This window comes from Amblyraja radiata, chromosome 4 (genome assembly GCF_010909765.2).
Source record: "Amblyraja radiata isolate CabotCenter1 chromosome 4, sAmbRad1.1.pri, whole genome shotgun sequence".
Lineage (NCBI taxonomy): Eukaryota > Metazoa > Chordata > Chondrichthyes > Rajiformes > Rajidae > Amblyraja > Amblyraja radiata.
The window spans coordinates 35,619,788-35,632,567 of record NC_045959.1 but is presented as its reverse complement, the minus strand read 5'-3'; the positions used below and the strand labels follow the sequence as shown (position 1 = coordinate 35,632,567).

Genomic DNA, 12,780 nt, shown 5'->3' with positions numbered 1-12,780 from the left:
GACTGCTGTCCTGTCAGTTACTGGCATGACATCTAGCAATGGATTACCCAAAAATCCTTTATCCGGTCAGATACCAGTCAGACGATCCTGCATCTCACATGACATTTGTAGCCTGACTTGCGCTTGATGCAGAACGTTGTGCAATGTAAGGAGTTTTTACATTCACTATAATTATTTCCTACACCACATACACTGCCTGAAATGCTGAGGTTTTCCAGAATTTCCTGTTCTTCTTGCCCTTGAAGGAAGCTGGGCCAGCTGAGGAAGGACGTGCTGACTCTGGAGAGGGTTTAGAGGAGGTGTACAAGGATAATCCCAAGAATAAGTAGGTTAGCATATGATGAGCGTTTTACGGCACTGGGCCTGTACTCGCTGGAGTTTAGAAGAATGAGGGGGAAATATACAAAATAGTGAAAGACTTGGATGGAGTGGATGTGGACAGGATGTTTCAACTAGTGGGAGAGTCTAGGACCAGACATCATAGCCTCAGGATTAAAGGATGTTCCTTAAGGAAGGAGATGAAGAGCAATTTATTTGGTCAGAGGCCGGTGAATATGTGGAATTCTTTGCCACAGAAGGCTGTGGAGGCCAAGTCAATGGATATTTTTAAGGCAGAGATAGATAGTTTCTTGATTAGTACGGGTGTGGGGAGAAAGCAGGAGAATGGGGATTAGGAGGCAGAGATAGATCAGCCACGATTGAATGGCAGAGTAGACTAGATGGGCCGAATGGCCTAATTCTGCTCCTATCACATGAACATGACCCTTGGATAATTAATATCTGTAAATAACAAGAAAATGAAAACTGGCAGAATGTGTGGCTCTGCATCATTTAGGGCTGCACAGCATTTAGCAATTTATGCTATAATAATGCATTATCATGTCATGCAGAAAACAAAAGAAGGAATTTCAAATGTCTTTATTTTGGTTGTATAGTTGATGATACAATTGATGCTTTGGCCAATGCATATCGATGAATATTTAAAAAAAACTTTTTATTCTTTCACAAAGGACAATATCATCAGCAAACTAACCTGACCCTTGCAAACTGATGTAGTGATCAAGAAAGTGTATCAGCATATTACTTTATGAAGTCAAGTCGTCAATTCACTTTTATTTATATAGCATATTTAAAAAACAACTCTCGTTGGCCAAAGTGCTTTACATTGGCGGAGGTACTAACGTTATACAACATTGGTTCATATATTAAGTACATACATAAATACATACATATAGCCCTCACTCAGAGGACATCAAGAAAGGCTTGAGAGTAAAGATGAGTTTTAAGTCTCGACTAAAAGGAGTCGATGGAGGGGGCAGTTCTGATGGGAAGAGGGATGCTGTTCTACAGTCTAGGAGCTGCAACCACAAAGGCACGGTCGCCCGCGGGATGTTCAGTAACCCCATGTCGGACGATCTGTGGGACCTGGAGGTGGTGTGGTGGTACTTTTGATGTAGGTGGGGGAAAGCCCGTTAAGGGCTTTGTAGACATAAAGAAGGATCTTGAAATTTATTCGGAACCGCACATGGAGCCAGTGGATCCCAGCATCTGAGAAGATTCAGGGATTCTCTTGAACTTCTACAGATGATATGAAGGTTCATAGGTCTCTTGTGTAAATTGTCCCTTGTGTGGTGGAAGTGGATGTGAAAGTGGGATAACAAAGCAACTCGATTGAACAGGTGATCAATGGTTGGCTTGGGCTCGGTGGACTGAAGGGCACTATGGAAAGAATTCTGATGGGATGTATCTCAGCCTGGAATGGCAAATGCTCTGCTCTTTACTACCTGAACATGTGAAGTATGGTGAACAGTCCATCACAGTCTTGCCAATTCCTTGCAACTAGTCCCTCTTTATGGTTCATTGTATTGGGAAGGCTGGGAGCATCTTTTGGCTGTATGACGACCACACATTTCACTGTACCAATTGGTACATGTGACAAATAAATGTATCTTGTATCTTGTATCTTGCATCATCAAAGATGCCTGTCACTCTGGGGAGTTTATTTTCCCTCTTCTGCATTCAGGGAAAATATTTAGTTTTAGTTTAGTTTAGTTTAGAGATACAGCATGAACACAGGCCATTCGGCCCACCAAGTCTACACCGACCAGTGATTCCCACACACTAACACTATCCAACATAGACTAGGAACAATTGACAATTTTACTAAGCCACTTAGCCTACAAACCTGTGCATCTTTGGAATATGGGAGGAAACCGGAGCTCCTGGAGAAAACTCACGAATGTCATGGAGAGAATGTGCAAACTCCATACACACAGCACCCATAATCAGGATCTATCCCTGGTCTCTAGCGCTGGAAGGCAGCAACTCTACCGCAGCGTCACCGTGCTGTCATTGTGGCATAAGCTTGAAAGCCCAGATGTCCAGACTTTTTCCCACTGCTAACAGATCCCTGAATCAATCACCTCTTTAACATCTCTGGAGAGATGGAATGGGTCATGTTTCTACCCTAAACATCACCCATTCCTTCTCTCCAGTGATGCTGCCTGTCCCGCTGAGTTACTCCAGCTTTTTGTATCTATCGTCGGTTTAAACCAGCATCTGCAGTTCCTTCTTTCACATACTCTTTCATACACCTCTTTTACATTCTGTTCCCACAGAGGTTGGTGTGTACCTCTACTCTGAACTTTACCTCATTTGGCTGTTCTGTTATTACATTCTTGTACTTTTCCTTTACTATTTCAGATTACACTGCAACTTTTGCACCATTCTACTGACTTGCACTCATCAGGGTCATTCCTGTATTGATCATTATCTTCATGCATACTGTTTACTCCATGAGTTCCATGCACAGAAGGAACCTTATTGCACCCATGGTTTATATGACAATAAACTAACTAAAATCTAAATAAAAAAATCTAACTTAATCAACAAATTGTTTATGGTAACAATTAACAAACAGCACTTTGCTATAGACATTTATGTATTTCAAATATCAACCTCAAAATGTCCCAGAGGGTCTTACAGCTGATGAAGCATCTTTGAAGCACATTTAATTTTTCAATGCCAGGAAATATGGTAAACAGTCAGCTTATTGACGCAAAGGTTTGACATTAATGACTAAGTAACATCATTTATCTTAGCTGGGGGATCATTTTGGCTGGGATACCTCTCCATTCTCCAAACAGTGTAATGAAATCTACTGAATTCACATGAGTGGGCAGGTTTGCCCACTTTTGGCTGCGCGATCATAAATCTGCTTTCGAGACAATTTATGCAGTATTCTGACCTTCATTATTTGCACAGAAGTAAACGAAAAGCAACAACATAACACAATAAAAAACTTCTCCCTATCAATACTTTCTGACGATATATTATCCAGTATATATGTGTCTCTGGGGTAGAGTGTTAAATTGCAGGCTTCTATCTCTGATACTGGCATTAGATAACAAATCAAGAAAATTGGTAAATTCAGTTACAAGTGCATTTATTTTACCTACAGTATATTCCAGTGTGATCTTGAATAAATTGAATGATTTGCAATCAGATGTAACACATGTACACTTTCAATGATCCTATATCTTGGGAATCCTGATGTTACATTCAAGGTAGCACCAATCATGTGTTTAAAAATAATAATAATGATTCTTGCATTAACTATGCCTCTTCATTAAGGAACCTGGTGCCAATGTCTAATACTGAGTGATGTTGCAAATACAGATGTTTTATGGTAATATTCATAATATCTCATTGCATGAAGACAGATTAAAAACATTTTAAACATGATTCAAATATCTATTTACATGCTCCAAGACTAAAATGTAATGATATTCCAAATATGATGTGATTTCTGTAAAAGTGCATCGATGTCCTTCATGTGATATTCATGAAGGAGAAAATAATTTTATTCCCACAATAGAGAATGAACTAGCTGGAATGGTCCACATGTTTATAAATTTGCACGCAAGGTAGGTCATCGGTCGATGGGGGGCGCTGCAAGCCGGCAGCCCTGCCAACCGCGCGTTAGTTTTTTCAACTTTTTTTTTTGTTGTGTGTTTTAATGTATGTTTTTAATGTTTCTTTGTATGTCTTGTGTGGGGGGTGATGTGGGGTGGTAAGCGGGAAAACCGCCTCCATGGAGAGGCGACTTTTTCCATGTCGCCTCCCCCGTGGCCTAACATCGAGGATCAGCGTGGCCTAACATCGAGGATCAGCGTGGCCTTTCCCAGAGAAGCACCCGGGGCTTCAGCGGCGGGCGCAGCGAGGACGCTTTAGTCGCAGAGCTCGCCAGAGGGGAGCTTCCTGTCCACAGAAACTGATCCATAGTCGGGAGAACATTGGAAAATGATCACCAATGCATCCACGATTTTTAGGGCCAACACCATGAGTACTCTAGAATGCAGACCATCAGGCCCTGGGGATTTATCTGCCTTCAGTCCCAACAGTTTACCTAACACTGTTTCCTGAGTAATGTGGATTCCCTTCAGTTCCTCCCTCCCACTAGATCCTCAGTCCCCTAGTATTTCTGGGAGATTGTTGTGTCTTCCTTTGTGAAGACAGAACCAAAGTACTTGTTTAACTGTTCTGTCATTTCCTAGTTTCCCATTGTAAATCCACCTGTCTCTGATTGTAAGGCACCTACATTTGTCTTCACTAATCTTTTCCTTTTTACATATCTAAATAAGCTTTTAGTCAGGTTTTATATTCCCCACAAGCTTTCTTTCGTGCTCTTTTTCCCCCTCTTAATTAACCCCTTTGTCCTCTGTTGAGTTCAACATTTCTCCCAGTCCTCCGGTTTGCTGCATCGAAAAAAACATGGAAAATAGGTGCTAGAGTAGGCCATTCGGTGTCAGATTATGAAAATGGTGTCATATTAGGAAAAGGGGAGGTGCAACAAGACTTGGGCGTGCTTGTAGTTCAGTCACTTATGTTCCCGGTTTTAGGGGAGTCCAGAACCGAGGGTCACGGTTTAAGAATAAGGGATAGGTCATTTAGGACTGAGATGAGGAAAAAACTTCTTCACCTAGAGAATTGTGAATCTGTGGAATTCTCTGCCACAGAAGGCAGTGGAGACCAATTCACTGGATGTATTCCAGAGAGTTAGATTTAGTTCTTAGGGCTAAAGAAATCTGGGGATATGGGCAAAAAGCAGGATACGGGTAATAATTTTAGATGACCAGCCATGATCATATTGAATGACAGTGCTGGCTCCTTCACCTATTTTTATCTGTTTCTATTTTTCTATTCAAGAAAAAAAATCATTGTGCCTATTTACTCCTCCTGCATCTTGAAGTTTTTTCTAAAATTTAATTATTTTTCCAGAATTGTGGTCTTAAGCAATTCAAATTTAATTTCCAAATGTTATGCTGTTTCATAACATCACATTTGTTGTGACCCTTTATTATTTTAATTTATTTTCATTAAACGTACACCTTTTTGCCAAGATACCATTGACTTTTTAATTTGGTATAGTTTTTTAAATTTATACCAAAGCAATAAAAAAAATACTGCTGCCGGTGCACAGATATTTAACTTTTATTAAAAAATGGAATACTCAGCAGGCTCGATCATTCAATATGAACATGGCTGATCATCCAAAAATCAGTACCCCATTCCTGCTTTCTTCCAAATATCCCTTGATTCCGTTAGCCATAAGAGCTAAATCTAAATCTCTCTTGAAAACATCCAGTGAATTGGCCTTCACTGCTTCTGTGGCAGAGAATTCCACAGATTCACATCTCTCTGGGTGAAAAAGGCTTTTCCCCATCTCAGTCTTAAATGGTCTACCCCTTTTTCTTAAACTGTGAATATTTGAAATGTTATTTAAGTTGGATATTATATAATTGCAGTGCGTATATGAAGTCATTTTGTACATTGGTACCTGCAAATAGTATCTATCAGCTGGATGAGTAGCAGTGGTAAAACATACCGTTTCCATTAATGTTTTCTTTAATTTTATTGTAACATGTGAGTACATTTCTGGGCACCATGTTATAGGAAAGATATTATCTAGCTTGAAAGGTTTCAGAAAAGATTTACGAGGATGTTGCCAGGATTAGAGTGTATAAGCTATAGGGAGAGGTTGAATAGGCTGTGTCTCTATTCCATGGAGTGCAGGAGGATGAGGGGGGGATCTTATAGAGGTGTACAAAATCATGAGAGGAACAGATCGGGTAGATGCACAGTCTCTTGACCAGAGAAGGGAAACCGAGGATCAGAGGACATAGGTTCAAGGTGATGGGGAAAAGATTTAATAGGAATCTGAAGAGTGACTTTTTCATACAAAGGGTGGTGGATGTATGGAACAAGCTGCCGGAGGAGGTAGTTGAGACTGGGCCATCCCATTGTTTAAGAAACAGTTTAGACAGGTACATGGATAGGACAGGTTTGGAGTGATATGAACGAAGCGCAGGCAGGTGAGACTTGTGTAGCTGGGACATTGTTGGCCAGTGTGGGCGAGTTAGGCCGAAGGGCCTGTTTTCACACTGTATCACTGACTCTAGCTTACAGCTTACAGCCTGGAAAAATGGTTGCAGATCACTTGTGACATCTGATTGTAGTGTCACACCAGTCTAGTGATCCAGGTTCTCTTGCAAATGAGTAAGAAATCCTAAATCTGCTTTTTCATACAAGTGTGTAATGTATGGTAATTTGTAGCTATGTGCAGCTATCAAGGAGTTGAATTTATTTTCTCAAAATCGATATCTCCAAATATCTCATTTAGTTTTCAGTTATGCTGCCTCTTTCTTCCATTTTGTAGTTTTATAATTTGCAAGATTACTGCTTGAATTAGGCTGCATTTGGAGTATTGCGTGTAATTCTAGTCATCCCATTACTGGAAGGATATGGAGGCTCTGCAAAAGGTGCGGAAGAGGTTTAACAGGAGGCTGCCTGGATTACAGGTATAAGGAGAGGCTTGAGAAATTGGATTGTTTTCTCTGGAGCATTGGAGAACTGATAGAAGCACCTAGAATTATGAAAACCATAGGGTTGGAACTTTCTGCCAGGATGGAAGTTTCAAAGACTAGAGGGTACAGCTTTAAGTTGAGAGAGGCAACGTTTATATGCAGGGAAGGTTTTATTTACACAGAGAGTGGTGGGTTTGTGGAACGCATTGCCAGGGGTGCTGTGGGAGCAGATGCAATAGCGGCATTTAATAGGCTTTTGGATGGACCCGTCGATATGCAGGGAATGGAGGGATATGGATCATGTGCAGGCTGAGGAGATTGGTTTAACAGCGCACATGTTTAGCCTGGCATTGTGAGTCTGTTCTATGTTCAAATTTTGATTACTTTCATTCTGTTCATTGAAAAGTCCCTCAAAGTTCTGGTTGGTTTCTCCTCTCTTTTGTTGGTTAGGCATTGAGTGAACTGCAGAAAAATCCTGAAAATGGTGTCAGCAAATGGAGAATGTTTACAGGGATTCAGACATGTATGTAGGTTCTGCCGGATCTTTCCAATGTGTGCTGACAAATCCAGAAAGTGTTTGTTTAGTTTAGAGATTCAGCATGGAAACAGACCCTTCAGTCCATCGAGTCCACGCTGAGCATCGACCACCCGTTCACACTAGTTTTTAACAAGGAACTGCAGATGCTGGAAAATCGAAGATACACAAAAATGCTGGAGAAACTCAGCGGGTGCAGTAGCATCTATGGAGCGAAGGAAATAGGCAACGTTTCGGGCCAAAACCCTTCTTCAGACTGCTCCATAGATGTTGCTGCACCCGTTCACACTAGTTCTTTGTTATCTTTCATATCCATTTCAACCACACCGAGGACAATTTACAGAGGCCAATTAACTTGTGAACCTTCATGTCATAGGGATGTGGCAGGAAACTGGAGCACCCAGAGGAAATCCACACAGTCACAGGGAGATCATGCAAACTCCATAGAGACAGCACCCAAGCTCAGGGTCGAGCCCAGTTCTCCGGCACTGTAAGGCAGCAGCTCTATCAGTTCTAAGCAGCAGAGCATCTGTGAACAGTGAGGTGCTCATAATGCAGTCAACAACATGGACACTCTGAACAGAGGATCTGAGGTCCTATCTGGAAGTTTCGACAGCATCTAAATTACCATGTATAATACCAAGATGCAGTAGGGAGTTAAAAAAAAATCAGTCGGTTCTCTCTTTGGGATTTAGATATCATTCTAATAATAATAAAAATAATAATAATAATAATAATAAATACTTTATTGATCCCCTCAGGGAAATTCAGATGTCCAGAAGCCCCCAACCAACAAACCCACAGATTCAAAACGCACGCAGACAGAAAATACATAGAATACAATGTGGACACTACCTGAGAGCAATAAATACTTAAAAAGACCAATAATTAACAGTTAAAAATTAAAAATTGCAAAATGCATCCCCCTACAGCCTAGCGGTCAGAATTATAAAATCTAATGGCTGCAGGGGTGAAGGATCTCCTGAACCGCTCCGTTCTACAGGGCAGGGAGAGGAGCCGGTTGTTGTTCCGAGTGCTCTTTTGACTCTCCAGAATTACATGGAGGGGATGCCCTCTATGTCCATTTCCAGTACCTTTGGAGATCCTGCTGAGAATACATTGCCAGCAAAAATCTCAGAGGGGCAGTTAATCAGATTCCTGTGGAAGTCCCAATAAATGCTAAAAGGTCAGCCCGGCTTTAGTCTAATCATTGACACAATTGTAGTGGCCATTTGGCCTGTTTTGCATGTCACCGATGATGGCATGTGCCTTTAAATTTTAGACTGCCCGTTATATTGTGGGTGGGATTTATAATGTGTTTTTGGGCGTGTTTGGAGCTTAGATGCGTGTGCAGAAGTCTAGTTTTTAGATTAGTTTGGAGAAGGTCAACCCTTCGACCATGTCAATGTTACGGAGGCACGGGGAGTTTTGTAATGTTTAAAGTTGCAAGTTGGAATTCAAGGAAGATTGCAGTAATGAGTCGGAAGAAACTTGGATGTATCTTGCTGTTTACCATCATCAATAAAGCATTTATTCAACAAAAGACTGTGTGTTGAAGCTTTATGAGTGAAGCTCTGAAGGTCTCTGAGGAAGCTTACATGCGTATCAGAGATATTCCCCTTACCCATTCCCATCCAAATAGCGACTAGAGAATTTGTTTCTCGAAAGATATGAAAAAACTGCCGCTACAAATGACACTGGCAGCGAGGCCCTTAGCTTTTGGTAACAATCATCCATATTTGAGAATGCAGACCAAGTACTGGAAGACATCTGAAAAATGTTTGTACATGGCAATGTATGTACTAAAAAATCTGCTGATTTAAAAAAAAAATCAAAGTTGCAGTAATTTATTGGAATAATTAAGACAAGAAGTTCCTGCTTCTCTTGAAATATTGAAGGGAATGATTGATATGTTTATCGGCCAAAGGATGTGATGGTTGACTGTGAGAAGCAATGATTTTATTTTCATGATGGAGTGGTTCATAAAGGATAAAGAATGTTGATAGACTGAGTCTTCCAAATAACAGTGTTTTATTCATCCATGAAGCAGAGCTGAATAATTTCATCTCGCAGCGAGATGTACTTGCAGGCATCAGTTCAAGTGAATCAATGGCATCAATTGATTCATTGTTTTGTTTTATGCCATCCTCTGTGAAAATCAGCCATCAATCATCTCTTAATAATAAAGCACATATCAAACAAAATGTGTTTGATTGCACTGAAATTTTATTGAAAATAACATCTCAGTCCAAACCAAATATCAACATTCTAGTCTGAGCATCCCTCTGGTTTTATTGATTCTTGGACACTTGTGTTTGCCCTTTAGTATTTCTCTGCAATGTCGGTACTACTGTGAAGATGCATTATATGCTTAATGATCATCACGAGAGTAGTAATCTGTCATAAAGCAGATATCCTGCCTTTGAAACGGGTGTCAGGTGTTATGGGGAGAAGGCATGAGAATGGGGTTAGGGGGGAAAGATAAATCAGCCAGGATTGGATGGTGTAGTACACTTGATGGGCCGAATGGCCTAATTCTGCTCCTATCACTTATGACCTTATGACCTACCTTGCTTGCAAATCCAGAAACATGTGGACCATTCCAGCTAGTTCATCCTCTGAACTGTTTTGGGAATAAAATTATTTTCTCCTTCATGAATATCACATGACCAACATTGATTCACTTCTATGGAAGCAGCCGATTATAAGGCTTCGGGCCACTGAGAGTGTTCTTCCATTCGAGGGCCTCAAACATCGGGCCGCCGTTGCTGCGACTGCGGAGGCCTCAATAGGCCCCGCCCATGGGTGAACAGAGGAAGAGGACTGAAATGTGTTGCCTTCCCTCAGTGGGAAATGTTGATTCTGCTGTGGGGGGTAGGGGGGGGGGGGGTAGGGGGGGTATGTTTTATGTTAAATTCTAAAGTGTTGTGTTTATCTTATTTGTGTGCTGCATGGTAACTCAAATTTCACTACACCAATTGGTGCATGTGACAATAAATGTCCTTTGTCCTTTGGAAATCACATCGTATTTGGGATATTGTTACATTTTAGTCCTGTAGCATGTTAATAGATATTTGAATCATGTTTAAGGGGTAATTTTAATCTATTTTCATGCAATGCGGTATATAATAATATTAATAAAATTGTAACACTATAATGATTAGTTCTAGAAACACTATGCAATTGTCAGTGAGGTGATATTCCACACATTAGCAATCTGCACATCAGCAAATTGCATACTTCTATTTTGTTCAAATTAACATTGTTTTTAAAAAAAATCTGTAGCAGATGTTTGGGATTATTAATATAAATCAGCCGATAAATCCCCAGGGCCAGATAGGCTGCATCCGAGAGCACTTAAGGAAGTAGCCCCAGAAATAGTGGATGCATTGGTGATAATTTTTCAAAACTCTTTAGATTCTGGAGTAGTTCCTGAGGATTGGAGGGTAGCTAATGTAACCCCACTTTTTAAAAAGGGAGGGAGTTAGAAAACGGGGAATTACAGACCAGTTAGTCTAACATCGGTAGTGGGGAAACTGCTAGAATCAGCTATTAAAGATGGGATAGCAGCACATTTGGAAAGTGCTGAAATCATTGGACAAAGTCAGCATGGATTTATGAAAGGTAAATCATGTCTGATGAATCTTATATAATTTTTCGAGGATGTAACTAGTAGCGTGGATAAGGGAGAACCAGTGGATGGGTTTTATCTGGACTTTCAGAAGGCTTTCGACAAGGTCCCACATAAGAGATTAGTATACAAACTTAAAGCACATGATATTGGAGGTTCAGTATTGATGTGGTTAGAGAACTGACTGGCAGACAGGAAGCAAAGAGTAGGAGTAAATGGGTCCTTTTCACAATGGCAGGCAGTGACTAGTGGGGTACCGCAAGGCTCAGTGCTGGGACCCCAGCTATTTACGATATATATTAATGATTTGGACGAGGTAATTGAATGCAACATCTCCAAATTTGCGGATGACACGAAGCTGGGGGGCAGTGTTAGCTGTGAGGAGGATGCTAGGAGGCTGCAAGGTGACTTGGATAGGCTGGGTGAGTGGGCAAATGCATGGCAGATGCAGTTTAATGTGGATAAATGTGAGGTTATCCACTTTGGCGGCAAAAACAGGAAAGTAGACTATTATCTGAATGGTGGCCGATTAGGAAAAGGGGAGATGCAACGAGACCTGGGTGTCATGGTACACCAGTCGTTAAAAGTAGGCATGCAGGTGCAGCAGGCAGTGAAGAAAGCGAATGGTATGTTAGCATTCATAGCAAAAGGATTTGCGTATAGGAGCAGGGAGGTTCTACTGCAGTTGTACAGGGTCTTGGTGAGACCACACCTGGAGTATTGCGTACAGTTTTGGTCTCCTAATCTGAGGAAAGACATTCTTGCCATAGAGGGAGTACAGGGAAGGTTCACCAGACTGATTCCTGGGATGTCAGGACTTTCATATGAAGAAAGACTGGATAGACTTGGCTTGTACTCGCTAGAATTTAGAAGATTGAGGGGGGATCTTATAGAAACTTACAAAATTGTTAAGGGGTTGGTCAAGCTAGATACAGGAAGATTGTTCCCAATGTTGGGGAAGTCCAGAACAAGGGGTCACAGTTTAAGGATAAGGGGGAATTTTTTTAGGACCGAGATGTGGAAAACATTTTTCACACAGTGAGTGGTGAATCTCTGGAATTCTCTGCCACAGAATGTAGTTGAGGCCAGTTCATTGGCTATAGTTAAGAGTTAGATGTGGCCCTTGTGGCTAAAGGGATCAGGGGGTATGGAGAGAAGGCAGGTACAGGATACTGAGTTGGATGATCAGCCATGATCATATTGAATGGTGGTGCAGGCTCGAAGGGCTGAATGGCCTACTCATGCACCTATTTTCTATGTTTCTATGTTTCTATTAAAAGGGTGGAATGCATTCTCCAATCCAAATTGCCCCCTGGCAATTTCTGGAATTAAATACTGGGACATGGATCAGCTTAAAAGTTGGGTGGAGGGCAGCAGGTCAAATATAGCCCAAAGAAGAGTAAGTTAATGCACTTTGTGAGGTCAAACTCCAGAAAAACATCAAAAATTAATGTCAGGGTCCTTAATAGCATTAATGTACAGATACCCCATCAAGTGCAAGTCGATAGTCGAGGTGAAGACTCAGAGTGCTGGAGTAGCTCGTTGGGTCGGGCTGGATCTCCGGAAAACGTAGGTAGGTGGTGTCTGAAGAAGGATCCTGACATGGTGGGGTAACAGTAGAGTTGCTGCCTTAACAGCACCAGAGACCACGGGGTTCAATCCTAATCTCTGGTGTAGAGTCTGTGCCTTCTCCCTGTGACCGCGTGGGTTTTCTCCGGGTGCTTCGGTTTTCTCCCAGAATCCTCAAG

At 41.3% G+C, this 12,780-nt stretch overlaps 1 protein-coding gene across 1 annotated transcript in view; it reads right to left on the bottom strand.

Moving 5' to 3' along the window:
* Window positions 1-12,780, bottom strand: part of csmd3 (CUB and Sushi multiple domains 3) — a 751,933-nt gene that overhangs the window by 617,868 nt on the left and 121,285 nt on the right.